Source organism: Microtus pennsylvanicus, chromosome 1 (genome assembly GCF_037038515.1).
Source record: "Microtus pennsylvanicus isolate mMicPen1 chromosome 1, mMicPen1.hap1, whole genome shotgun sequence".
Lineage (NCBI taxonomy): Eukaryota > Metazoa > Chordata > Mammalia > Rodentia > Cricetidae > Microtus > Microtus pennsylvanicus.
In genome coordinates, this window is record NC_134579.1 from 3871530 (window position 1) to 3898244 (window position 26715).

Sequence of the window (26715 nt, forward strand, 5' to 3'; positions counted from 1 at the left end):
CAACTTCCTGGTAGGCACTCGGTATTGATTGCTACAGCAAGGATAAAGTAAATTTTTCTCTCTGTATTTGTCCTCAGAACCTCAAACTGAAAGGAAATGGAAAATGTGAAGTTCGACCAAATAATATTTGCAGATAAATAATGAAAATGATTTATTATCTGAGACAAAAATATTAAGGAAATTCTCACTTCTTCCTTAATGAGAATATGACATTCTAGTCATCCTTGGATAAGCAGGATTTTGAATTTCTGGCCTTCTATTAGACTTCAAAAAGTTTCTGGTTTGAAATTTGAATTTTTTTGAGTTTTATATAATTTAATGTGATGTGTGTTTTGTCTGCATGATCTACTGGGAGCTCACCAAGGCCAGCTGGACTGTTACCAGAAAAAGCATGGGATAAAACTGGACTCTCTGAACATGGCGAACAATGAGGGCTGGTGAGACGCCAAGGACAATGGCACGCGGTTTTGATCCTACGCAATGTGCTGGCTTGGTGGGAGCCTGGCCAGTCTGGATGTTCACCTTCCTAGACCTGGATGGAGGGGGGAGGACCTAGGACGTACCACAGGGCAGGGAACCCTGACAGCTCTTTGGACTGGAAAGGGAGGGGGAGAGGAGTGGGGGGAAGGGGAGAGGGGTGGGAGGAGGGGGAGAAGAGTGGGAGGAGGGGGAGAAGAGTGGGAGGAGGGGAAGGAAAATGGGAGGCTGGTGGGAGGAGGTGGAAATTTGTTTTTTTTTTTCTTTTCTTTATCCTCCTTTTATCAATAAAAAAAAATCAAAAAAAAAGTTTCTGGTTTGAAATTTGAATTTTTTTGAGTTTTATATAATTTAATGTGATGTGTGTTTTGTCTGCATGTGGGTCTGTGCATCACATGCATGCATAATGATTATAGAACCCAGGAGAGGGCATTGGATCTCCTGGAATTGGGGTTGTAGACAGATGTGAGCTACCATTTGGTCCTTTAGAAGAGTGGCCAGTATTGTTAACTGCTGAGACATCTCTCTAGTCCAGAAATTTTTGATTTTGGTATTAAAATTTCTGTTGCTTCTAAATATATGCCATGCAGAAACCTTAACATTTACTCTATTCATTGAGAGTAAAGAAACTTTAAAATGTTTTCCTAAATAATGTAAAGACATAGTCTTCAAACTGTTTCATATGTTTTCATTTTGTTGTTTAATTAGATGTGTTTTCTTTATCAATACCCTACTGCAGTTAACACCAATATATTTGGTCAGAAGTTTAAATTAGAACACAACATTTGAACAAGAAGATACACTGATGGAAAGTCTTTTGAGTTTGAGAGAATCTATCATTTTACCTCATGGCAACCATACTTATTAAAATATAAAGTTCAACTTCTCGTTCCTTAAGTATTTGCATATAACACATCACTATTCCATTGCCTTATTTCTCAGGTCTTTTAATTTGAGTCTTTTATACTTAATGAAGCTTAGACACAGCACCCAGGAAGGTGTAAGATCACTTTCATTTCTGCCAATGGTCACCACAAAGGAGTAGAACATATTAGTTCTATCCAAGAAGGTTAAACTGCCAAATGGCAGAAATTGAGTGAGACAATCACCTCAGTTATTCAAAGATTCAGTCCATCATGAAGCCCTTGAACTCATCTGAAAGAAAAATTGTAATATTTTTTTTAAAGTGAGTACAATAGAAACTTTAACAAAACCAAGACTTAAAAAATGACTAGTGTTCTCAAGGCCTTTAATAGATTTCTGAAACCTCAGTTATTATCAAACTACATATATATTTTTGCTTTTTTTATATACATAATGCCTATAATAAAATTTACATGCTTTCCCTATATATACATGCCTATTATAAACTTCATTTTATAAATTAAACACCGCAAGAGATTACCCATAATAATTAAAATAAAATGAAATAATTATAATAGCGCTGTAAAACATGTAAGGTGAATAAGCTCTCCCACCCCCTTCTCTCTAACTGTGTCCCCACTTCTTCTGATGACATAGTGTTTGTGTGATGAAAGCATGTGACTGATGTGGACACTGGGTGCTGGGGCTAGACTGCTGTGTGGAGATATGGAACATGGAAAGTACTGAATCAGATGCAGTGGATACAAAGGGACTAATGATAACTGACAGTTTATGGAGGCTATTATCCATGAACATCATCTGAAGGAAAATGATCAGGAAACATTCATCATTTATGACACTTTTTATTAAAGCATCGTTTATGACCTTTATTGACAATAAGTAGATAAGTTCTGGATGTTTGAACAGAGAAATAATATATTAAAAATATTAGAGAGGTCAAAACATTTCCAAACCACCAAGCATGTCAGAATAAAACACGATATACTGTGTTTCCTGAAGGAGTGTCCTGATGGTGAGGGAGGGGAAAGCAATAAGAGCAAGGGTTCCATTCACCACCCTATGTGTTCTGGATAGAAACATAGAAACGCCTGCACGGAACACAACAGCTAGTGGGAAACGTTGCCTCTGAGATAAAAGCGACAATGTGATTGCAGGATGAAAGTGTTCTGGAGATACAAAGATTTGTAGACTATCTCACAAAATATTTTCATGTGTGGTAAGACAAGAATGTAGAGTATAATAGAATCTTTGACTGATGGTTTCAAAAATAGAAAATGTGAGATAAAATTCAATGGAAAGGTACATGCTTGTTTCAACTTTTGGTGGTTGTATGGCTTTTATTTCAGATAAAAAGTAGATACTTTAAGAAAGCATTCAGTTTGGCCTAATAAACACCAGGCTGTCACATAAACTTGATCTCTGTGAAATAAACTCAACACACATTTGAGAGATAAGAAATGGCATCTGATAGTGGTCTGACTTGCTGTCTAGTACAGAGGATATAATAAAGCAGTGACATTGTGCTGACGGGAAATACATGTACTGGTTGCCAAGGTCATCACAGCTTAATTGCCTTGCATTTCTATCAGCAATTTATCAAATATGAATGCCCTCTGGGGAGAAATGTCTAAAAACCCAAGATACTGTATGCAAATTGCTTCTCGTGATTTGTAAGCAAATTGGATTACCACCATCTTTCTAAACTACGGGTGCACATATAGGACAAGGAATGAGCATAATTGAGAGCAATAATAAATAAAATGTACCATAGGGATAACAGCATCATGTTTTGAATAAATTTGAAGGTTTGCTAGATTTTAGATTTGCTAATATTTAATTAAAATGTCCTTAAATGTGTAATGCAATATGTTAGCAAAAGATGAAAGATAAAAGAAAAAAATGCAAAGTCCTATAAAATGGTGTCATTGACTTTTTTTAAGTGGAGTACAGAGTTTGGTCATCTTCAGATAGAATTTATTTAAGCCTCAGAGAACATCTCAAAGAGGGGCTAGAACCAAGATACAAAATGTGAGAAAGTGTATTATACATTTGACAGGGATACTGCACCCACAAAATCACAAAATTATAGCTTCCAAGGCAAGATTTTCATACTGACAGTACTGGTTGACATGCCAAATCAAATGGAGAAATGCTACAAGGTCCTACCCCAATGAAGAGTCACAGGCTAATATAGGTTAATGAGAGGAGAATCAGACTTCTCCAGAGATAAGTTCCCCGATAAGTTATCCAATAACAAGTAGCCTGCACTAAAGATATGAGGGGGTGGATAGGAGAGAAAAAGGAGGGAAAATATAAATACAATACTCATATATGAAATTCTTATAAAAAGTAATTGAAATTAAAAACTAAAATGAAAGAATTTTGTTTTAAATTTGTTCTTTAAAGAGTTAGTAGAATATATGGTATTAAAAGCAAGAGGTCTACAGGAAGCTATTACATCTGAAGAGTTGTGTACTCAGAAATATTTGTCCCTGACTATCAATTTAAGACTCTCAGAAGACACAGTTCCTTAGTAGGTAAATGAGAACATACATTGTTTTGGAGGAAACAAACTCCCTGAAAAGAGAATGATTGACACAAACCATTTTCTTTGGATATATTTATGACAAAAAAAAAACCCTGACATAGTAATTTAAGGAAGGAAGGGCCTATTTGGGCTGCGAATTCAGGCATATGGCAGAGAAGACGTGGTGAGAGGAGGCTGAGGTGGCTCGACACGCCATGTTCACAGTCAAGGAAAGGGGACCGAGGAATGATGGCACTCAAGTATTTTCACCATTTTATTTGGTCCAAAGCACCAGGCCTTGGATGGTGTTGCCCACAATCATGATGAAGATTCTCTTTTCAGTTAAACTTTTCTGGAAACACTTTGTTTTCACGTTGATCTTTTTTTTTTTTTAAAAAAAATTAAATCTAATTACTTATTTTTTAAAACAGTCATTTTATATAGCTATCCCAGTTCCTACTTTTTCAACTCCTTCTCTTCCCCTCACCTTTTCCCCAAGCACCCCCCCCCCCATTCCTCGGAGAGGTTAAGGCTTCTCATGGGGAGTCAACAGTCTGATACACCACTTCGAGGCAGGACAAGGCCCTCCCCACTACATCTAGGCTGAGAAAGGTATCACTCCAAAGGGAATTGGCTCCAAAAGCCAGTTAAAGCAGAAGGGGTAAATCCTGGTCCCACTGCCAAAGGCCCCACAGACTACCCAGTGAGAGAACTATCACACACATTTAGAGGGCTACGTAGTCCCACGCTGCTTCCCCCACTGTCAGTCTGGAATCAATGAGCTCCCAATAGCTTAGGTCAATTGTTTTCTGTGGGTTTCCCATCATGGTCTTTACCCCCTCACTTATATTATCACCTTTCCCTCTGCTTGACTGAACTTTATGAGCTCAGCCCAGTACCTTGCTCTGGATCTCTGCATCTGCTTCCATAAGTTGCTGGATGAAGGGTCTATGATGACAGTTAAGGTAGTCATCAATCTGATTACAGGCGAAGGCCAGTTCAGGCACCTTCCCCACTATTGCTTAGGATCTTAGGTGTGGTCATACTTGTGGATTCCGGGGAATTTCTCTTGTACCAGGTTTCTTGCTAGCCCCATAATGTCTGTCTCAATCAAAACATCTCTTTACTTCCTCTCCCTCCCTCTTCCTCCCGCATCTCAACCATCCAGTTTCCTCATGTTCCCTTCTCGCTCCCCTTCTCCTCACCTCTTCCCCTTCCATCCTCCCTCCTCCCCCATGCTCCCAGTTTTCTCAGGAGATCTTGTATATTTCTCCTTCCCAGGGTGGATCAATTTATGTTTCTTTTAGGGTTCTCCTTGTTACCTAGATTCTCTGAGGTCATAGGGACAGGCTGGTTATACTTTATGTCTAATATCCACCTATGAGTGAGTACATACCATGTTTGCTTTTGTGAGTCTGGGTTACCTCCCTCGGGATGATTTGATTATCTAGTTCCACCCTTTGCCCTGCAAATTTCAAGATGTCCATGTTTTTTTTTTTTTTACTTCTGAGTAGTACTTTATTGTGAATTCTCAACAGAAGAACATAGTTTTCCTTAGTTATGATAAGTATAAATTAAATATGAAACTTTAGACTCAGAAAGGGATAATAGATGATGGTATATTTTCTTTAATTTTACCAAATAAAAATAGATTAAATATTGTAACTATAATTCTTACTTGAATCTGTTTTGTTATATGTAATTTTGCTATGTTAAAATTAAAGCCTTCCTTTTTAGTTAGACATAAAAGGGGAAATGATGTGGGATGTTCTTCTGTATATGTGTTGCTTTTCTTGGTTAGTAAATAGAGATGTTTGGGCCAATTACTTAGCAGAGTAAATCTGGGGGGAGGGAATCAGAACAGAGATAGAGTGAGACAGTAGGAAGAGTCAAAGAGATGCCATGTAGCAGCCAAAGGACACAGATGCTGGATTGAAATTTAATGGTAGGTCATAGCCTTGTGACAATATATAGAGTAATAGAAATGATTTAATTCAAGAAGTAAGAACTAGTTAGAAATATTCCCGAGTCATTAGCTGAAGGGTGTTATAATTTAAAAAAAAAAAGGAATCTTTCTTTGGTAATCAAGATTATTATACCAATCTCAGATTTGGCTTCATTATTTTCTATGTTTACATTCATCTTCAAATGCTTACTCATATTCTCACATCACTAATATTGGTTTGAGAAATAAATTACAGGGAATATATGTTATTTTAGAATATAGGTTAAATATGTTAAAATTAACTGCCTATTATAATTGTATTTTAATGATGTGTAGCTTAATGTTAATCATAATTGTCAACTTGTTCAGTTTGGAATCACCTGGAACATCTGAAGGGGTTTCCAGAGATGGTTAAATGAGGAGAGAAGACACACTAATTGTATGAAGCAGCATAAACTGGGATCTGTGACTGAAAAATACTGAAAGTGTAGAAATCTAGTTGATCTGCTTCCTCTTCTCTTTCATTCATGTGGTAATGAAAAGTACTGAGAAGTTTAGAGCTAAGGAGTCATAGGCACGAGCTGTCCTGTCATTAAGGGCTATACCCCCAAACTGTGAGACCAAATAACCCATTCCTTCTTTATATTGTTTTGTCATTGCAATGGGAAAGTTCACCAAAAGAAAGAATTTTAAATAAACACAGTGATGGAACAGGTTGTTAACATAATTTGTAATGATGGTTGTTAGTTAATAGTAGTCATCAGAATAATAACAGACACACTAATACTAAGAGACCTGGAAATGAATGATGGAAAGGAATGATGAATAAAGGCTTGAGAAATGTAAGGGATGTTTTCTTTCCAGCACAATCCCTAGTTTCATATAATTTTTTGTCTTTATATCCAGAGACCAGAGTAGTTCTCACCCTTATTAAGAAAATGTCTTTGCAACAGACAGTGACTGTTAATGAAAATTATAACCAATCAATATGCAGAGTCAGGGAGCCCAGTCCTAACTGATTCATTTACAGCACAACTACTGTACCTAAGGCTCAGTCAGGGATCACTGCAATCAGGGGGAAGGAAACTTGTAAAATGCAGAAGAGAGACACAGAATTTGCAGTGATTCTGTGTCTCCAGGAAATTTCTGAAGCCTCACCTATACAGTCTTATCAACATGGCTGCTAAACATGCTTGAAGGTGAGCTGAACAAGGTTGCTACCAATGGTTATGCTGAAATGGACAGGGGAAAGCTCATGAGGTGCCAGCTATTCACAAGGGAGGACAAGTAACATTACACAGACACACACACGCACTCACACACACGGGTGACGGGCATTGAATTTAAAAGAGAACAAGATTATGTGGAAGATTATGACAGAAAAGTTAAGGAAGAAATGGGTCAATTAAAAGTTTTTAAAACAACCTTTATTTATGGCTAGAATCCACTTATGAGTGAGTACATACCATATTCATCTTTTTGAGTCTGGATTACCTCAATCAGGATAGTGTTTTCTATTTCCATCCATTTGCACGCAAACTTCAAGATGTCATTGTTTGTTACTGCTGAGTAATACTCTAATGCATACATATTCCACAATTTATTTATCCATTCTTCTATTGAGGGGCATCTAGGTTGTTTTCAGGTTCCGGCTGGAAACAAATAATGCTGCTATGAACATAGTTGAACAAATACTTTTGTTGTAAGATAGGGCATCTCTTGGCTACTTTCCCAAGAGTGGTATTGCTGGATCCTGGGGTAGGTTGATCCCGAATTTCCTAAGAAACCACCACACTGCTTTGCAAAGTGGTTGCACAAGTTTGCATTCCAACTGGCATTGGATGAGTGTACCCCTTACTCCACATGCTCTTCTTCAAAGACTATCATTGGTGTTTTTGATTTTAGCCATTCTGACAGGCGTAAGATGGTATCTCAAAGTTGGGCAGCTGAGGAGAGGGAGCCTGAAATGGCCCTATCCTATAACCATAATGAAGAATATCTTGCATATCACCATAGAACCTTCATATGGAGATGGATGAAGCTAGAGACAGAGACCCACATTTGAGCATTGGACTGAGCTCCCAAGGTCCAAATGAGGAGCAGAAGGAAGGAGGACATGAGAAAGGAAGTTAGGACCACGAGGGGTGCGCCCACTCACTGGGACAGTGGGGCTGATCTAATGGGAGCTCATCAAAGCAAGCTGGACCGGGACTGATGGAGCATGTGAACAAACCAGACTCTCTGAATGTGTCAGACAAGGAGGGCTAACTGAGAAGCCAAGGACAATGGCACTGGGTTTTGATCTTACTGCATGTACTGGCTTTGTGGGAGCCTAGTCTGTTTAGATGCTCACCTTCCTAGACCTGGATGGAGGGGGTAGGACCTTGGACTTCCCACAGGGCAAGGAACCCTGACTGCTCTTTGGACTAGAGAGTGAGGGAGAAGGGGATGGGAGGAGGGGGAGGGAAATGGGAGGAGGTGGAAATTTTTAAGTAAAAATAAATTTAAAAAAACAATCTTTAGAAAAAAATGAAGGGATAGACAATGATATAGTTGCTATATTCTAGAAACGGCTCACTGGAAGTTTTTCTTAGAAGGCACTGCTTAAATTAAAGGGTATGTTTAGTGAAGGCCACACATTAAGCAAGACTAGATAAAAACGCTTATTGATATCTTCTTCTTAACGGCCACCTATCAATTGTACTAAGAGGAACTAAATAAGTTCCTTGTTCAAGGAGAGGGTGGAAGTCTATGTAACTCGTTTTTTTCCGAGTAGACAAAGATTCAGAAACAGGCATGGATGAGAGAATGCAGGAGTTGCGGTCTATGAATAGTTTATGAGTATTGGGACAAAACAATCGCGAAATTTCTCTGATATCAAAATACTTCCTTGTCAAATCTCAGGGGTTGTATGACATCTAGAAGGAAACTTTGGTTCTCAGTCTTTTGCTGATCAGATAGAATCAAATCACCCAGAAGACTAAAACATACATTTTAGATTTTGGATTCACTTGTAAGTGTGTATTCAAGTGGGTTCAGGCTCAGTATAAGAATGTGTATTTCTAGTGAACTTCCAGAGATTATTGATTCTACTGATTGGGAGATTCACACAGAGAGAAACATGGTCCTTTGGAAACAATGTGGTCAGATATCAAACTCTAACTTTGTTTCCTAGTAGTTAGGGACAAAAGCAATCTTCCAAATTTCTCTGATATCAAAATGCTTATTGAGTAGATATATTCAAAATCTATCAATTATTTACTAATTATTTTTAAAGAACATGTGTTTATCTTGAATGACTTTGTATGTTATGTGAAAATATATCCCCAGTATACTGCCTTCACTCTCAATAAGTCAAGGCACAGTGTTTTCATTATGCTAATTAACAAATAGAAGGCTAGTGGAAATACAATAAAATTAATCTAATAGTCTGAAGCTATAAATGTATGTTTATATGTGAGTTTTAAATTTATTATTTGTGTATATTATATTTTTCCTAAAGCAGCAACTATACAAAATGGGTTTATAAGATTTTGTGCCTATTGATTCTACATAAATAAGTTGCAATTATGTTTTAATTATCTGTTGAGATGTGGCTCATGCTTTACTTGGTAGCATATGGTAAGTAAAATTAATATTAGTTTTCTTTGTAGTAATTAATTATAGGCACTAATAGGTCACTATTTTTAACACTCTTATAATTTTTCTTTTCCATTTAGCCCTTGGGGATTTTAGCATTTTGGTACAAAGAAAAACATTCAGGTAATAAATCCTAAATTCTTCAAGTAAAATATTTACTCTTGGATGACAACACAGTATACTGGACCAACCAAGCTAAATGGAATGTCTGCAAGAGCCCGAGGTGATGGATGAGAGCATTTTCCAGACACAGGAGAGTTGATACAAATATACAAACTCAGAGAGACTAGGACAGCACAACCCCTGCACAGGATCCGGCCAGAAAATGTCCCAGCACAGAGATGGAGAATTGGGCCCAAAGTCACACCCATCACCAAAAAATTTTTTTAATAATAACTGTTGGTAAAGGAAAAATATGTTTTCTACAATGGAATGTCACTGGGTGTATCAAACTAGTCCACGGGCCATGGTCCATGCTCAGGTGAAGATTGCCAATAAAAAATGAATACCAATGAAAACAATGTGTGTGTGTGTCCTTTTGCTTTTATGTTAACTTCTTCGGGTTTTCTTTCTTTTTGTTGTTATTTTTCTTTTGTTTTTGAGGGAAGGAAAAACATGAAGGTTGGTCAGTAGATGTATGGTTTCAAATCAAAATATTGTAGCCAGTCCACTAGCTGGGCCTAGCATGTCAAAAATAGCTTGGTTTATAGTACATTTGATGTTAAACTATGAATATGGTTGAACATAAGAACATAGGCTAGAAACTGAGGGTATTCCAGAGAATAAGAAAACCATAATACTTATACCTTTGTTTGCTTTCTGTTTATATTATAAAGCACAATGATAAAAAGCAACTTGGGTAAAGAAAGGGGTTAGTTGATTACACGTTACAGCCATCACTGAGGAAAGCCATTACAGGCAAGAATCTGGAGGTAGGGATTGAAGCAGTTGTACTTGGTGGTATAAGAGTCACACAAGTGGTACTGGTCTTGAAGGTAGAAAGGGATCATGGAGAGCAGCATTGTTGGGCACTTTGGAGCAAGGCTGGAGATCCTGAAGAGAACCCATAAGAGGCTGTTGGTATAAGCGCAGTCCAGTTGTTACAAGAGTCTCAGCATTACAGACATGCCAGTATGATGCAACAAGAACAGAAGCCGTAGAGCAAACTGGATGACATAAGACAAACTGTGTGTGCTACAGAAGGCTGTCACCCTTTCATACAGTTCCTCATGTTGTGGTAATCCCCAACCATAAAATTTTGTTGTTGTTACATAACTGTAATTTTGCTACTGTTGTGCATCATAATGTAAATTCAGAATATCTGATATGCCACGCTCATGAAGTATTGTTTGATCCCTCAAGGGAATCCCCGAGGAGGGTTGTGATCCACAGGTTGAGAATCAACTGTGGGTGATAAGTAAAGGCAAGCCTGCTTTACCTAGTAAAATGGTTAAGTATCAATGAACTGCCTTTATCTAACAAAGGCTTGCTTTATATATAAATATATATATTTTATATAAATATAGAAAACTTGGATTACATTAATTACTATATTAATCTCCAGACTTTTGTCCCGAAATCAAAATATATTCTTATGTTCTCAAACTCTTTGATTGCTGAGAACAGAAGTGTAAGAAATCTCTGTGGACAAGAACAAATTACATATAAATTTCACTCTGTAGAAAAAAATCTTCATTTTTTGGTCTTGTATATAAATGTATCTCAAGAAAACAATTTTGATTTGAACTTTTGTACCCTTACAGAAAAAATTCTTCCTATCCTGCCCCCCTTTATTTCTCTCTTTTTGTCAGAGGCAGAGCATTGTGATGGACCCCTTTCCTGTAGTTGGCTTTAGAATTCTGTTTCCTTGGTAATACTATAAGGGGAAGCTTTACTATTAACCAGATGAAATGGTTAAGGTATCAGAGTTTTATAAAGGTGAATGAAGATAAAGCTATTTCACCTGGTCAAAAGAATAGAATCTGAGTTCTACCTTTGGCAGTAGATGCAGACACGATCAGCCCTGAAATATTATATACTACTACTGATCTTCTAAGATTTGATATACTGGGCATGCCAATCACCTGCCATGGGGTGATCTCCCAGGAAAACTGATTCATCTAAACATATACTAAGCAGATGACAGCAGTAAGCAGCCCTTTAAGGACATAATCTATTTCTACCTCTCAGAAGCCACTGTACTGATGTAGTTACTTATAGATCCTCACTGCTTAGCCCAACTGTGTCTCTACCTCAAAAAAGCTTAACTTTCCTTGTCTTTCTTCTTATTTCTTTCTCAGATACTGATCAAAAGCCAAAGGATACTCTCCCTGACCCTGGGCTTTCTCATTGTTGTTCTGAAGACACTGCTACCCCATTTCATAGCTGTTTGTTGTCTCCCATGCCAGACCTTATAACTGTTTTTTAATACTTATTTTATTATTTTATATTCCATGTGTATGGGTATGTGTGTGCAGGAGGATATGTGCAAATAAGTAATGAGTGTAGTGTTCACAGAGTCCAAAGGAGCAATAGTGTCTCCTAGAACTGTGGTTGCATGTGGGTGTGAACTGCCCCACATAGGGGTTTGGAATGAACTGCGTCAGAGCAGTATGTGTGTGCTCTTAATTTCTGAGCTTTCTCTCCAGGCCACAACTCGTAATTGACTTAAAATTCATGAAGGGATTGAAGGGGAGGGGAAAGGCAGGGAGAGGAGTAGAGAATAATATAGAACTCAATAAAAATCAATTTAAAAAGGAGAAAAAGTCATGCTTTCTCTTCCTTTTCTCATAGTATCTGTCCATGTGGCCTATGGTTTTTCTCTTTAATTTTAATAATATTTTCTTCAACCTTCCTTCTGAATACTTTAAAATTTCTTTTATCAATGAAACAAGGAAGTCATAAAAGGGAATCCCAATTCTCTGATAACACTTTTAAATATCTGCTTCCTTAGTAATTCTTGCCAGTTAACATTTTAACATGTTCATATTTACTAACTTATAAACAAAGAATCTAAACTATGGCAAAATATCCTCTCAGTGTTCTCTTTTGTAACTATGATTTTTTTCCTGAAATTTCTCTGTTTCCTAGAATCTACTTACATTTAACTGATGCAAATCTTGCTTCTTGAATGTAATTTACCATAGTGGTTCTGGGATTGTTTTGTGTTGTCTGAGTTTCTGTCCTGCCCGGTTCCTGCAGTTGTTAATTCCCAAAGATATTACACAGAGGTCCACATTAATCATAAATTGATTGGCCCATTAGCTCAGGCTTCTTATTAACTCTTATAACTTACATTAGACCATTATTCCTCTCTGTGTTAGCCACATGGCTCAGTACCATTTTCAGTAGCATAGTCACATCTTGCTTATTCTGCATCTGGACAGGACAGCAGAGGGAACTTCCCTCTTCCCAGAATTCTCCTGTTGTTATTGACCTGCCTCTACTTCCTGTCTGATTGTCCTGCCTATACTTGCTGCCTGGCTACTGACCAATCAGCATTTATTTAAAACATAATTGACAGAATATAGACAATTGTCCCTCACCAGTTTTGTTTAATAGGTGAACTTTTATTATTTATTTAAATATTTTATTATTATTCTCAGGACTAATGGTATATTTAGTGGTTTGTGTCTTACTAAATTTATCTGATACATGGTGACCTCATGGTTGACTATTAAAAATAACAGTTATGATCTACATGTTTCCCTATATAATAGATTTTAATAAATATCAGTTATTACTGTTACTTTTTATATACTCTTTATAATATGAACTACTTCCAGCATTACAAATGACCTCATTATTACTAAATGTGGAAACTTCTGAAACCTTGGCATGCTGTCACTTCCTGTGGTATTCTTGTGATTTCCCTTGATATCACTCCTTCCTTAGTCTTTTTCTCATATTTTCTGTTATATTATCTTTCTATAATTTTTTCAGAAAAAAATCTTTTCAGTTATCTAATTCACCATTTCTTTTGTAAAAAGTTTATTTTATTTTTGTGTGTGTGTGTCTATGTGTCTGAATGTAGACACACATACGTTAGTGTGCCCACAGAAAGCAAAAGAGGGAATTGGTTTTCTTGCAGCTAGAGGTACATGCAGTCTGTGAGCTGTCCCACGTGAATGCTGAGACCACACTGGGTCCTCTAACTGCTGAGCCATGGCTTCAGGCTCCTAAACCACAATTTCTGGGGTGGACTATTTCCTCCTTGTGTCACTTTCCTTTTATATGAGGCACAATAAATTGTTGATAATTTTTAGTAAAATCACTGTAACAAAACAACCCTATTGACCCAATCTGTACCTTATTTTTAAGTCTCAAACCTCCCAAATTCTGTTGAAACATTTATCCTCTGGCATCTGTTTTCTAATCTCATTTTGGGTGAAATGTATTTGTCCTCAACCACTCAGTTAGTGTCTTGGTTTGAATAAGGTAAGCCAGACCCAGAAAGACAAACACTGTATGTACTCACTCATAAGTGGATATTAGATATAAAGCAAAGGATAACCAGGCTACAATCAGAGAAGAAAGGCAACAAGGAGGACCCTAAGAGGTACACGTGGATTGTCCTGGGAAGAGGAAATAGATGAGACGTTTTGGGTAAACTGGGGGCTTGCTGGGTAGAGGGGAGGGGATGGAAGGATGGAGACATGAGAGATCATGATAGTCAAGTTGGAGATGGAACAGAGGGGGAGATTAATAAAAGAGATATCTTGATAGAGGGCACCATTAAGGGGTTAGAGAGGAAACTGGTGCCAGGACAACTCCCAGGAACTCACAAGGATGAGCCTGGCTAAGACTCCTAGCAAAAGTGTGTGTGTGGCGGGGGAGGGGGTACCTGAACTGCCCTTCCCTTGTAATTAGATTGTTGACTACCCTCATTGTCATCACAGTGCCTTCACCTAATAACTGATGGAAGCAGATGCAGAGATCCACAGCAGAGCACTAGGTTGAGCTCCAGGTGTCCAGTTGAAGGGAGAGAGGAGGGATCAAATAAGCAAGAGGAGGGTCAAGATCATGATGGGAAATCCACAGACAGCTGACCTGAGCTAGTGGGAGCTCATGGACTCGAACTGACAGCTATGAAGCCTGCGTGGAACCCAACTAGGCCCTCTGCATGTGGGTGACAATTGTGAAGATTGGTCTTTTGTGGGGTCTCTAGCAGTAGAATCAGGACCTGTCCCTGATGTATGAGCTAGCTCTTTGGAACCTATTCCATATGGTAGGATGCCTTGCCTAGCCTTGATGCAAGGCAGAGGAACGTGGTCCTGCCTTAACTTGATAGCCTTGCCTTGTTGACTCCAATGGGAGGCCTTAGCCCTTCTGGGTGGAGGCAGAGGAGGAGTGGATTGGGGCAGGGTATAAGAGAGGTGGTGGGGGATACAGGACGAAATGAGGGGGGAGTGGTTGGTCTGTAAAAGAAAAAATGAAAGAGTTGTCTCTTATAGGCTCCAATCGCTGAACACTTTACTCCTTGTAGGTAGTGCTGCTTGGCAAAGTTATGGAACCTTTAGGAAGTGCAGGCTTACTGGAGAAATTATATCACAGTGGGTGGACTTCGAAAGTTTATAAACTTACCCCACTTTCAGTATTCTCTGCTTCCTATGCGCAGGTGAGATGTGAATCCCCCAGTCACCACATTTTCTCCCATTATAGATGGATATCACTCTGGAACTTGAAGCCAAAATAAAGTCTTTCTTAAGCTGCCTTCAGTCATGGTATTTTATCACAGCAAGCCAGATGAACTATTGGTTTACCAGTATTGCACCTGTCAAACTAGAATACCTCTCTGATTATTGCAGCAAATGCCAAACTTCATTTTTGCTGATTTTCCTCTCCCCCTGCATGCATAAGTCTACTGGATCTGAGATTTGATGGAACCAATGTTTAAATTAATACCTGCACAGCTGTGTTTATTGCAACTCTATTCACCAAGCTAAGATATGCAATCAGGCTTGGTGCCATTCAGCAGATGAAAGAATGATGAAGATGTGTTATAAATACAAAGTGGAGTATTATTCATCCACAAAGAAGATTGGAATTCCAAACTCTGCAGCAAAGTTGGTAGATTTACAAGTTATTATGTTAAATAAAACAAATCAGACAGAAAGAATATTACTTTGCTATTTCTTTATAATTGTTAGTTTAAAATTATCAAACCTAAATTAGAGTAGGGTTCAGAGATTAAGAGGGCAGTGTGTAGGTTGGATATAGAAAGACTGGGTTCATTCAATGCATACTATATATTGGGGCTCTTCCTCTAAAATTAAAGACAACATAATACTCATTAGGTGTAGTGAGGAAGATGCAAAGCTGCAGTATTTTAAATTATTATTGAGTCTTAGACTTGCTCTCTGTTATTCTTATTAGGAAACCCATAAGTCTGTCAGCCTGGAGGAAACTTGGAGTGTTAGAATGCTGTGCATCAGACTGAGTCTGAGCTGCAATCTGCTCCAACACCTTTACCTAATGATGCAGCACAATTAATAGCAAGGAAAGAACTTGTGGAAGATTGGCTTATTGGAAGGCTCTTTGGTATATTACAATCAAATGGTGGAATGTAGAACTCACACATCTTTCTGCCTTCATGTGTTTAGTCTTTATTAACTGTAGAATTATTATATCTGTTATTAGCTACAGGATTTCATCGTGAAAATGCTGTACGGAAGGCCAGGCTTCTGGCAGAGACAGAAGGCACACACAGGCACTTAGCATAAGCAGATGGCTTAAACTCACAAAATATGACACTAACAGCTTCATCACTTTTCACTTATCCTCTCCATATTCTTTCATAGTGAGTACTTAAAGGCCAATGAACTGAAGTAAAAGCATGGGTCTAGCTTACAGATGGATTTGTACATTAGCATCTGGCAGGATATAAATGCTACATAGCAGCCTGATCTAGAAAGTTGACAGAGAAAGCTCTTGAACATAATGTCAAGACATATGGATAGTTAATATATAAGTGTGTGCATATATATATATATATATTATGTACTAATTTATTGTTAATGATTATGTCTTAACTTACTGGAAAAAGTGAATTATACAATTGTAATATTTGTAATGAGAAGGGCAGGAAGAAGTATTTCTTTAGACCTCCTAGAAGGAAAATAAAAGGCTAAGATAGATAGGCCAGCTAGTCACTTTCCAGTGTTGTCTAAGGGATGGTTTATACAATCATGTGGATAAAGTGCCCCATCCTGCACATGTAATTCAACCTCATTTCCAAAGTAACACAAGGCCCCCTCAAGGGTTCCACATACATGTACAGAGAAATGGGGTCAACGTGGGCTCAATGAACACAGGCTGTGCTCATTAAGGCTGATCTGGACACCAGCTGCCAACCTGCTACTAGCTGTTTCCGTTAGATTAGATTTGACCTCTTTCCACAGGTGTGAGGCAGCAGTTTGTCTTCCTGGGATTACGGATATATGAACTTGCCTTCCTTGTTTGAAGTACTCATGCCAGAACATCCATTAGCAGATTTGCAGAATGCCTTATTTATAGCTGTTTCTTCTGTATGTGACTGTTCCTAAACACTGAATTCATTTCACAATCGTGGAAACCTAAGAGTGAGCTCATGTGCAAGAGATACATTAGTCTTGCCACAAACTCTTCCCTTGGTCTAAGTTTGTTTCTAAAAGAGTAGTATGGTCTGCTAAAGCTTTATTTACATATGAGAGCTATATTGCAGTCTAATTTATGGTTCTGATTTCTTATTAGCTAGTGATATGTATAAATTTGGGAAGCAAGTCCAAGAGAGGTACCTTTCGCTGATATATTTAGTCCACTGTGTTGATCATCTTTCTGTGAATGTAACACAATAATGGGATATAAAGTTTTAAAGAGTTAAGTTTTACTTTCTCTTATAGTTTTGTGGGGTTTAGTCCATAAACAATAAGCTGCATAATTTAGCACAATGTATTATTGTAGGAACACATGACAAAGGGAGGCTGCTCACTTCGTGGCTAAACACTAAACAGAGAGGAAAAGGTGGGCCCCCGCTGTCCCTGAAAAAGCTTGTCATCAGTGACCAGACAGCCATGCATTAGGTCCAATTTCCTAAAGATGTTGCTTCCTTCTGATAGAACTATGAGCTGAAAACCAAATTCTTTTCCTCCCAGACCTTTGGGAAAGATTCCAGGTTCAATCTGTTACATTCTGTCTATTCCCCACCTCCTGAAGGCTTATTTATGCTTACCTCATCATGAAAAAGCTATTCAGTCCTTTCCAAAGAGTCGTCAAACCTCAGTTATTCCAGAATTGATCCAAAGTACAAACCCACAGTCTTTTGTGAGACCTAGGGAAAACTCAGCTCTGAGCATCTGTACAAGCAACAGAAAAGGGAAAGTACTTGTTTAAGGAAATTCACTTCTCCCTAAGCATTGGGCACATGTTTTAAGTTTTTTCTTAGGTATGCACTCTGTTGTTTCTAGTTGGAAACTCACACAGCTAGCTTTCTCAAAGAAAGGAGGATAACTAGATACTGCTTACAAATGAGGAGGGATAATGGTTGTTACACTTATTTGAGTATATTTGAGTATATGAAGAGTATTCACCCCAAACCTTGTAGTCTTATTCCATCTTCATTAATGCCTTGTCTTTCTATAACTGGCAATAAAATTGACTACCATCTTCACCCGTGCTTCTTCACGAGTGAACACTTAGGTCTATCTTGGTAAAGAACACCTTTTTCCTACAACTTCCAGGACTGATATTGTTAAACAAAATTCTATTGTTATTTTGTGAATGGAAATGGACATGTGTACATGTGTGCTCATACATTTGAGAGCATGATTTGATATACATGTGTAACTCTTGTTGCTTCCTGTGCCTTTGAATGGAGCATTCAATAATTTTATCCTATAACCTTCTCTATGCCAGTCTGTTCATGTGCCAGGAAAAGTGGATTTTCTACTACATATTGAGTAAATAATACAACTGACATAGTGAGTAGTCATGGAAAACCTCTCTGAACTCTTCTACAGTCTACCATTAGAGCGACACTTTATTCTTAGCAACTATAGGCAACAATTTATATAACCAGAGCACTACTGTAAATCATTGAACAATGATACCCTACTCAAGTAGATGTATAATTAACGTCAGAAGCCTAGTTTAAATTTCCATCCTTGGACTACCTTCGGTACCAGAAATGATACCAATTAATTAAAGCCCAAATAGTGAATACTACTCTGAATATTTAAAACAAGCCTAATTTACCAGAGAGGAAAAGTTTCATAAATAATAGAAATAAATGTACAGATAGCACCAACAGGCATCTTTTACCATAACTACACTGGAGGAACAAAATAGACTATTATTTCCAGAAATCTACATCATCTGTAGGAATTTGGAACCATAGGACATCAGAACTGTGGAAGCAGTTGATTCTGGAGACACCACTGGGTCTTGCTTGTATTTATTCTATTTATTTATCTATTTATTCTTTTTCTTATTTATTTATTTGTTTAATTTGCCATATGCAACCTGAAGCTACTTGACATGGAAGTCTGAAGGATGCGGCTTTGGATATATGATGTGTGTCTGGTTATACGCAGAGCAGTAGAAAAGAAGGGATGCATCCGAGTTCAGACAACCCAAGGGGTGGCAGATGCTTATGGGCTGTACCAAATGCTGCTTCACTAAAAGCAACCTAAGGGCTCATTTTTTAATACTAGTCATTACACAATGGTATCAGGTCTCAGCAGAGGTATTTGACTTGCTCCTTCCTTTTCTTCACAGTTTTACTTTTATTCAGGATGGGTTGCCAGAAAGCAAGGTAGCAGCCTCAAACAACATACGAATGTATAAGGTTTATTACTTTTAACCGGGTGGACAAATTTAATTCAACCAAAACCCAATTCCCATTGGTTTCTAACTCTACATCCAGGGTTCCCATTAGGTACTTCCTTTTCTATTGTTTCTTGTGAATTTAGATTCCAACCAAAACTCTCAGCCATGGGGGACAATTCAGACCTCATTCTTCATAGTCAGATGATATATGAATCATAAGCGAATGACTATATGGACAATTTTTAGATATTTATAATGTCAGAAAGGTATACCCAGATGACCAATCTCAGGCCAGCTGAGCATGTCTTTAACAAAAGCAGAGAAGACCACGGTCAGGGACATTAACTGGGGAACTGTTCATTCCAAGTCTCAGATAGACGTTGTCGTTGCTGCCTGTTTTGTGGGGGAGAAAACCATCACAACCAGAAAAGAGAATGATATTTGTCATCAGAACAGGCCTTTGTCTTTCACCTATTGTAACTTCCTTGATTTTTCATGTTTTATGCATGAATTTTGTGTCAGACATCTGATGGTTATAATTTCTTATCAGTAAGAATGTGAAGTGTCAGACCTATGTATATTTTTATTTAAACTTATTAAGCAAACAGAGTGCCATGATTAAGAATAACAATCAAATATTATTGTTCACCTTAGAAGATTTGCAGATAGTTAATTGTGCTATTTTCTGCATAGGGAATTTTTCTCTTTCCATCTAAAAGGAATCTTTATAAATGCTACATATCCACAAATATTCATTCCTTCAACACCTTGGAAATTCCTTCCTGAGCTATGGGGAATTTCTAGTCTAGAAACAGGCATGATTTGCCTCACACCATGTCTGTTAAAAGAATGTTATTAGTCACTGTTTTTCTCCTGACAGTGTTTTTTTTTTGGGGGGGGAATGGTTTATTTTTGTCCAGAAACTAGTTATTAATTCATCGTAGTTTCTCCCAGCATTTTTATAATTACAATTCTAATTTTCTTCTGTTCATTTTTTTCATTAAGAAATATAATTAATAATAATGTAACATTTTCTTATAGACTCCACATTTCATTCATCTTGTTTTTCCTACATTTACCCTTTCAGCTACTTTCTAAATCTCAAATCTTATGAGTCTTTGTTTTCTGTCCAGCACTCCCAGAGAACTGCGCTCATTCCTCTAACGTAAGTGAACCCGTGTTCTGTTTCTCTACCACTCTCAGGAGGCAACGATTGAAACTTTTATCAGTTCGTGGGTCAGTGTGTCTCTCAGAGCCTGGCACATGGGAGGATTTAACAACTCTTTAATTCAGCAGACTAGCTGCAAGAATAAACACAGTGCTTACATGAATGGCAGCCTGCAGGTGCTAGACAGAAAATGCCAATGTATACCCAATCCAAATTTAGTGCTATAGTAAGCAATTAGTCTGAAGACAGATTTGGAACTCAGTGAGTAGATAGTTCTATATATAGTAACTAATTATATATATTAGGTTTTTTTTTTTAACTAAAATAAAGGCTGGAAAATTTCCTCACTCTAAGAAGTCGGCAATCTCTGCCCTATGTTAACCTAAATCTTTCTGTGAGATACCTGAGTCTGAAAGACTCAAACACTCTTCATCATTATTTCATTAATCAATAGTAATGAATAAAATATAATAGATATTCAGTAAGCATTTCTTGAATTATTGAATATAACCAAAATATTTTAGGAGATTAGTGCCATAACTAACAGGCATTAATAATGACAAATAACTCTAGCAAAATACAACTAACAAAGCCTGAGATGGTAGCTCAGGGGTGGAATATCAGCCTAGGATATACAAGGTTTTGCATTTGGTATTCAAACCACACACACACACACACACACATACACACACACATACACACACATACACACACAAATATACAAACACACTAAAATAAAAAAAACATGTAACTTAGGATATGCTTCTTGTTTCACTCTTCGGAGTATTAATAACTGTGACAATAGTTTATCCTCTTTTATTGTATGTGAAATTTCTTTATATGAACTATAGGTTTAGGCCCTAGAGAAAGTCAAGCCTATAAGAGATAATGTTTTCTATTTTCATAGATAAGAAATTCGAGCAACAGAGGATGATATACATCATCCTTGGTCTTGACTGATTAATATGCTAACATTTCCATTTTCTTTTCATAGTCTATACAATGTGCTACAATAATTTCAATGTGTGAACATATTTGAGTATTTCCAGGCACTGTTTGTGCAGTGCATGTGAAATACAATTCCTTTCATGTATCAGTAGGGTGAATCAAGTTGAAGATACTCTCTCATTTATTTAATATATGTTGACCCTGTAACTATATGTAAATTGTTTTTTTCTACTGCAAAGAATTCCTTTCCATAGGAGGAAAGTATCTACTGTCTACAGGTTTTCTACAAGAAGATGATAAACACAATAAATTCACAGAAAAGTGGGACCCAGGAAGCATCTTTTCTTCAAAACTTGCCAACAGTTAAAAAAATATGCGCTTCTGCTTTCTTTTCTGGTGGTGGAACATGCTAGGAAATTTTTTGAAGTGTTGTTCCACATAAAAATAATTCAATCAGAGTTCTATTTCAACTCACAGTTGTGCTATACAGTTTTAAATAAGCAAAAACCATGCAATAGGTGTGTATGTTAGGAAATTTGATGATATATGCTAGAGTGTTTAATAATTACTCTAAAATACTACATGCTGAGTTATATTATTTGTATAATTTTATGTCATTGATGGTATAAATGTACAATAGATTATATATAGATCACAGCTTGACATTTCTCACTAATAGTAATAATAAACTTGTCAGCCATACTGCTATATTTAATGCTTACCTATGCTTTAACCTCCCAATGCTAAATCTTGTACCTAGTTCTCTTTGCAGGATTGTTCAAATTATATTTTTCCTAAAATAATGCAACCTTAGCAAGTCTTAACTCAATTTTGATTGTTTGTGGAATACATGCTTTTTCTTTTTAAACCAGGGGAAGAAGCATGCTTCTCATGAACTGGGAGAAGGTTTTTAAAAATCCAGTGTTTTAAGGAAACGGTAACGTGCAAGGCTATTTCTCAATCTGCAAAGAAGAGAGAGGAGTTCTCCACATTCTCAGCAGGTTGTTCTCCAATCCACATGACATGCATGATGTGGTGAAGTATCCCATGATAGACTTTGCCACATTTCCTGTGGTATTAATACGTAGGGCTGCTCAAATGTTTCACCTTCCTACTTACTGAGAAGTGCAGTTGTTTGAGTCTGAACTGGGACTCTAATTAGCAATTGCCCCTCCTCTCTGCCTTAGAACATTGGAAATTCATTTGAGAAAATCCTAAACACAGAAGGAGTGCATTGCTGACAGGAGGAAGTTTGATAGGTGGCATAACTCAAGTACAAACTCATCAACTTCTCAAGGGTGGCAACTCTTAATATTACACAATAGAATGTATAGAAATTAAAATGATATGGGCACAGGAGACCACTTCCTACATATAACACCAGCAGCACAGACATTAAGAGCCTCGTTGAATAAATGGGACCTCCTGAGACTGAGAAGCTTCTGTAAAGCAAAGGAGACTGTCACTAAGACTAAAAGGCAACCCACTGACTGGGAGAAGATCTTCACCAACCCCGCAACTGACAAAGGTCTGATCTCCAAAATACATAAAGAACTCAAGAAACTAGACCGTAAAAGGCTAATCAACCCAATTATAAAATGAGGCACTGAGCTGAACAGAGAATTCTCAACTGAAGAAGTTCAAATGGCCAAAAGACACTTAAGGTCATGCTCAACTTCCTTAGCGATCAGGGAAATGAAAATCAAGACAACTTTAAGATACCATCTTACACCTGTCAGAATGGCTAAAATAAAAAAAAAAACACCAATGATAGCCTTTGCTGGAGAGGTTGTGGAGAAAGGGGTACACTCATCCATTGCTGATGGGAATGCAAACTTGTGCAACCACTCTGGAAAGCAGTGTGGCGGTTTCTCAGGAAATTCGTGATCAACCTACCCCTGGTCCCAGCAATACCACTCTTGGGAATATACCCAAGAGAGGCCCTATCATACAACAAAAGTATATGCTCAACTATGTTCATAGCAGCATTGTTTGTAATAGCCAGAACCTGGAAACAACCTAGATGCCCTTCAATGGAAGAATGGATGAAGAAAGTATGGAATATATACATATTAGAGTATTACTCAGCAGTAAAAAACAAGGACTTCTTGAATTTTGCATACAAATGGATGGAAATATAAAACACTATCCTGAGTGAGGTAAGCCAGACCCAAAAAGAGGAACATGGGATATACTCACTCATATTTGGTTTCTAGCCATAAATAAATGAATGGGTTGTATTTATGTATTCAATTATACATATACATGTGTGGACATGTGTATTATAACAAAATAAAAGGGACGATGAATGTAAAAGAGAGCAAGTTGGGGTAATTAGGGTGGTTTAAAGAAAGGAAGCAGAATGGAGAAATGATGTATTTATACAATAATTTCAAAAAAGATTGAATTATTGAGAAATAGATACAAAATTGATTTATTGTGTCCAAAATAAATGTTAGTTTAATTATAATGTACCTACCTCATTTAAATTACAACTATTGTAACTTGTATCATGCGAGAATGTTTTCAAAATAAGAATCTGAAAAGAGTGTCAAAGCTAGAATGACAAAAGATTGAAAAGCAGTCAATTTAGAGTCTTGTCAATTCTCTTCTATGGCACTGATTTGTGGTAACTAGAATCCTGAGAATAAGAATGAGATATTCAGATAAATCTTAATTACGACTATCTATACAGCTTGAATGTGTTTCCTTAAATTCATATATTGAAAATTTACCCACAAATACCTGAGTATATGACTTTATTTGTAGAAAAAAATTATATATTTAGTTGGTTAGTGTGGTAAATCAGCCAGGCTCTGGTGTAATGACTGACATCTTCGTAGGAAGCAGTTTAGATACAGAAACAAACAATACAATTCAAACACGAAAGCAGGTATTAGGACAATGTATACCTACGCCAAGAGATGACAAGAATTGTCAGAAAGTAGGACGTCCATATAAAGCAGGTTTCTGTTCACAGCCTTCAAAAGCAGCCATGATTGCCACTGCTTAGTCTCAGATTTCCAACCCCTTCAACTGTGAGCCAATAATTTCTGTTGTGCCAGGAACTCTGTTCATGAGACATTTTCATCAGTAGTCTTAGAAAGCAAATGCAGATGTCGTTCACCACTGTGCAGAAGCAGTCTATCTTCTCTGACTGTGGCTGTAGTTTTCCTTACAATAGTTTCTTTACAATAGTCCAGAAATTGTGGTATAAGTTATGTTCATTAAAATATGATTCCTAAAGATAATTATTTGAAGTATGGTCCTTATTTCAATACCTGGTCAAATAAATACAGAAAATAAAACAAAACACAAACAGAACAAACAAGCAAGAAACAGTACCTCGGCTATAGCAGTCAGGTTAGCATTGCTTCTCTAATGGGCACAAAAATGAGCTAGCAGTGCGAATGATTTCATCCACAGGGACATTTTAGTGAATGGCTGATTATTGCTGCTTGAGCTGACATGACTTCATCCACTAATAGCTCGCCGTTTTCATTTGCAGTCGCCACAGTCAGCAAAATGTAAGGTATCATATTTGATTGGTAACTTTTTTCTGGGTGAACAAATCATCAGCAACCCAGATCTATGTAATTTCGTGGAAATAAAAAATGGTTTGACAGTCTGTTCAAATACTTGTAAGAAACAGCACTGATGGTAAGCTCTGTGAAAGGGATCTTAGTATGGGCTTCCATAGAGGTACGGACTGATTTGCATTGACAGTAAGATTCAGTGGAAGTCTGCGTGCGAAGTGGGTACCGATGCAACATTTCTTATATTCAATAGAAAAAAGCTAATACAAATTACAGGAACATAGCCCGGGAAAAACAACTGCTATATGGGCTTTTCATAAGTGAAGACCTTGAACACTATGCCAGGTAAAGGGCTCTCACTGTCTTAGTTGTTGGCTAAAATCAAAGTGATCATACAGAACATAATTGAATGAAAGAAGTTTTAAGTACTATTCATAGCTATATTTCCAGTTGCTGAATGTGACTGCATTATATATTAACTCATATGATTTGATATTTATGCATTTGCATTTATATAGAACATTTTCATTATTATCCATTTCCTTATATTGAACACAAAGGCATAAATAAGGTTTAGGACTTTATTCAATGTTTCAATTATGGCCATCTATATATCCATATATGCATACATGGATTGTCTTAAATGGATCCAGAAGACAAATAAAATTTGCACTGAGATACGTGTATAGAATATCAGACTCAGTGTCTCCTGTTTCACACACAGTTAGTAAGGAGTAGATGCGTAGAGTTAGGCAAACCTAAAGTTTATTCAAAACTGAAAAATGAGAAGAAGCAATGTTCATCCCATTGATGCACTCTTGGGTTTATTAGTTTTAGCTAGATCTCACAACAGATCAGTCTCCTTTTCACTGCTTGGAACTATATTCCCTAGAAGTTCGTTCCTTGTTTGATATAAGACTATCTTTCTACTGAGAGAACAGAGATCATTGAATGTCAGAACTGAAAGAGAAATCAAACATCACCAAATCAATAGGACAGGTGAGATTCCCACTAAGTACTCAATTGCTAATCACTGGAATTACAGGTGCAAACTTCATAGGTACTTAATACCCATAATTTACAGACACCGTGGTTTGTCAGCACACTTTACTGTAGAGTGTATCTTCTTGTCACTCCTTATTTTTAAGCATGAATGGGGACAGAAGTTTGCTGTAGCTGTTCAGCATGGTGAGAGAGAACCATACTGCATTTGCATAGCCTGTGAAAAGATCATACTCAAAATTCAAATCACAGTGGACCTTCCACAAAGCAATGTTTTTGGGGTCACTTACATATACTATCATCTCATCTGCAAATAATGAATGTTTGACTTCTTCCTTTCTAATTTGAATCCCCTTGATATCCCTTTGCTATCTTATTGCTATAGCCACAACTTCAAAAACTATGTTGAATAGGTATGGAGATAGTGAACAGCCTTGTCTTGTTCCTGATTTTAGTAGAATCACTTTGAGTTTCTCTCCATTTAATTTGATGTTGGTGGTCGGCTCGCTGTATATTGATTTTATTATATTTGGGTATGTTCCTTGTATTCCTGATCTCTCCAAGACCTTTATCACAAAGGGGTGTTGGATTTTGTCAAATGTTTTTTTCAGTATCTAATGAAATTATCATGTGTTTTTTCTTTCAGTTTATGCTGGGTTACATTTATAGATTTTCATATGTTGAACCAACCCTGAATCTCTGGGATAAAGCTGACTTGATCATTATGGATAATTTTTTTGATGTGTTCTTGAATTTGGTTTGCCATTATTTTATTGAGTATTTT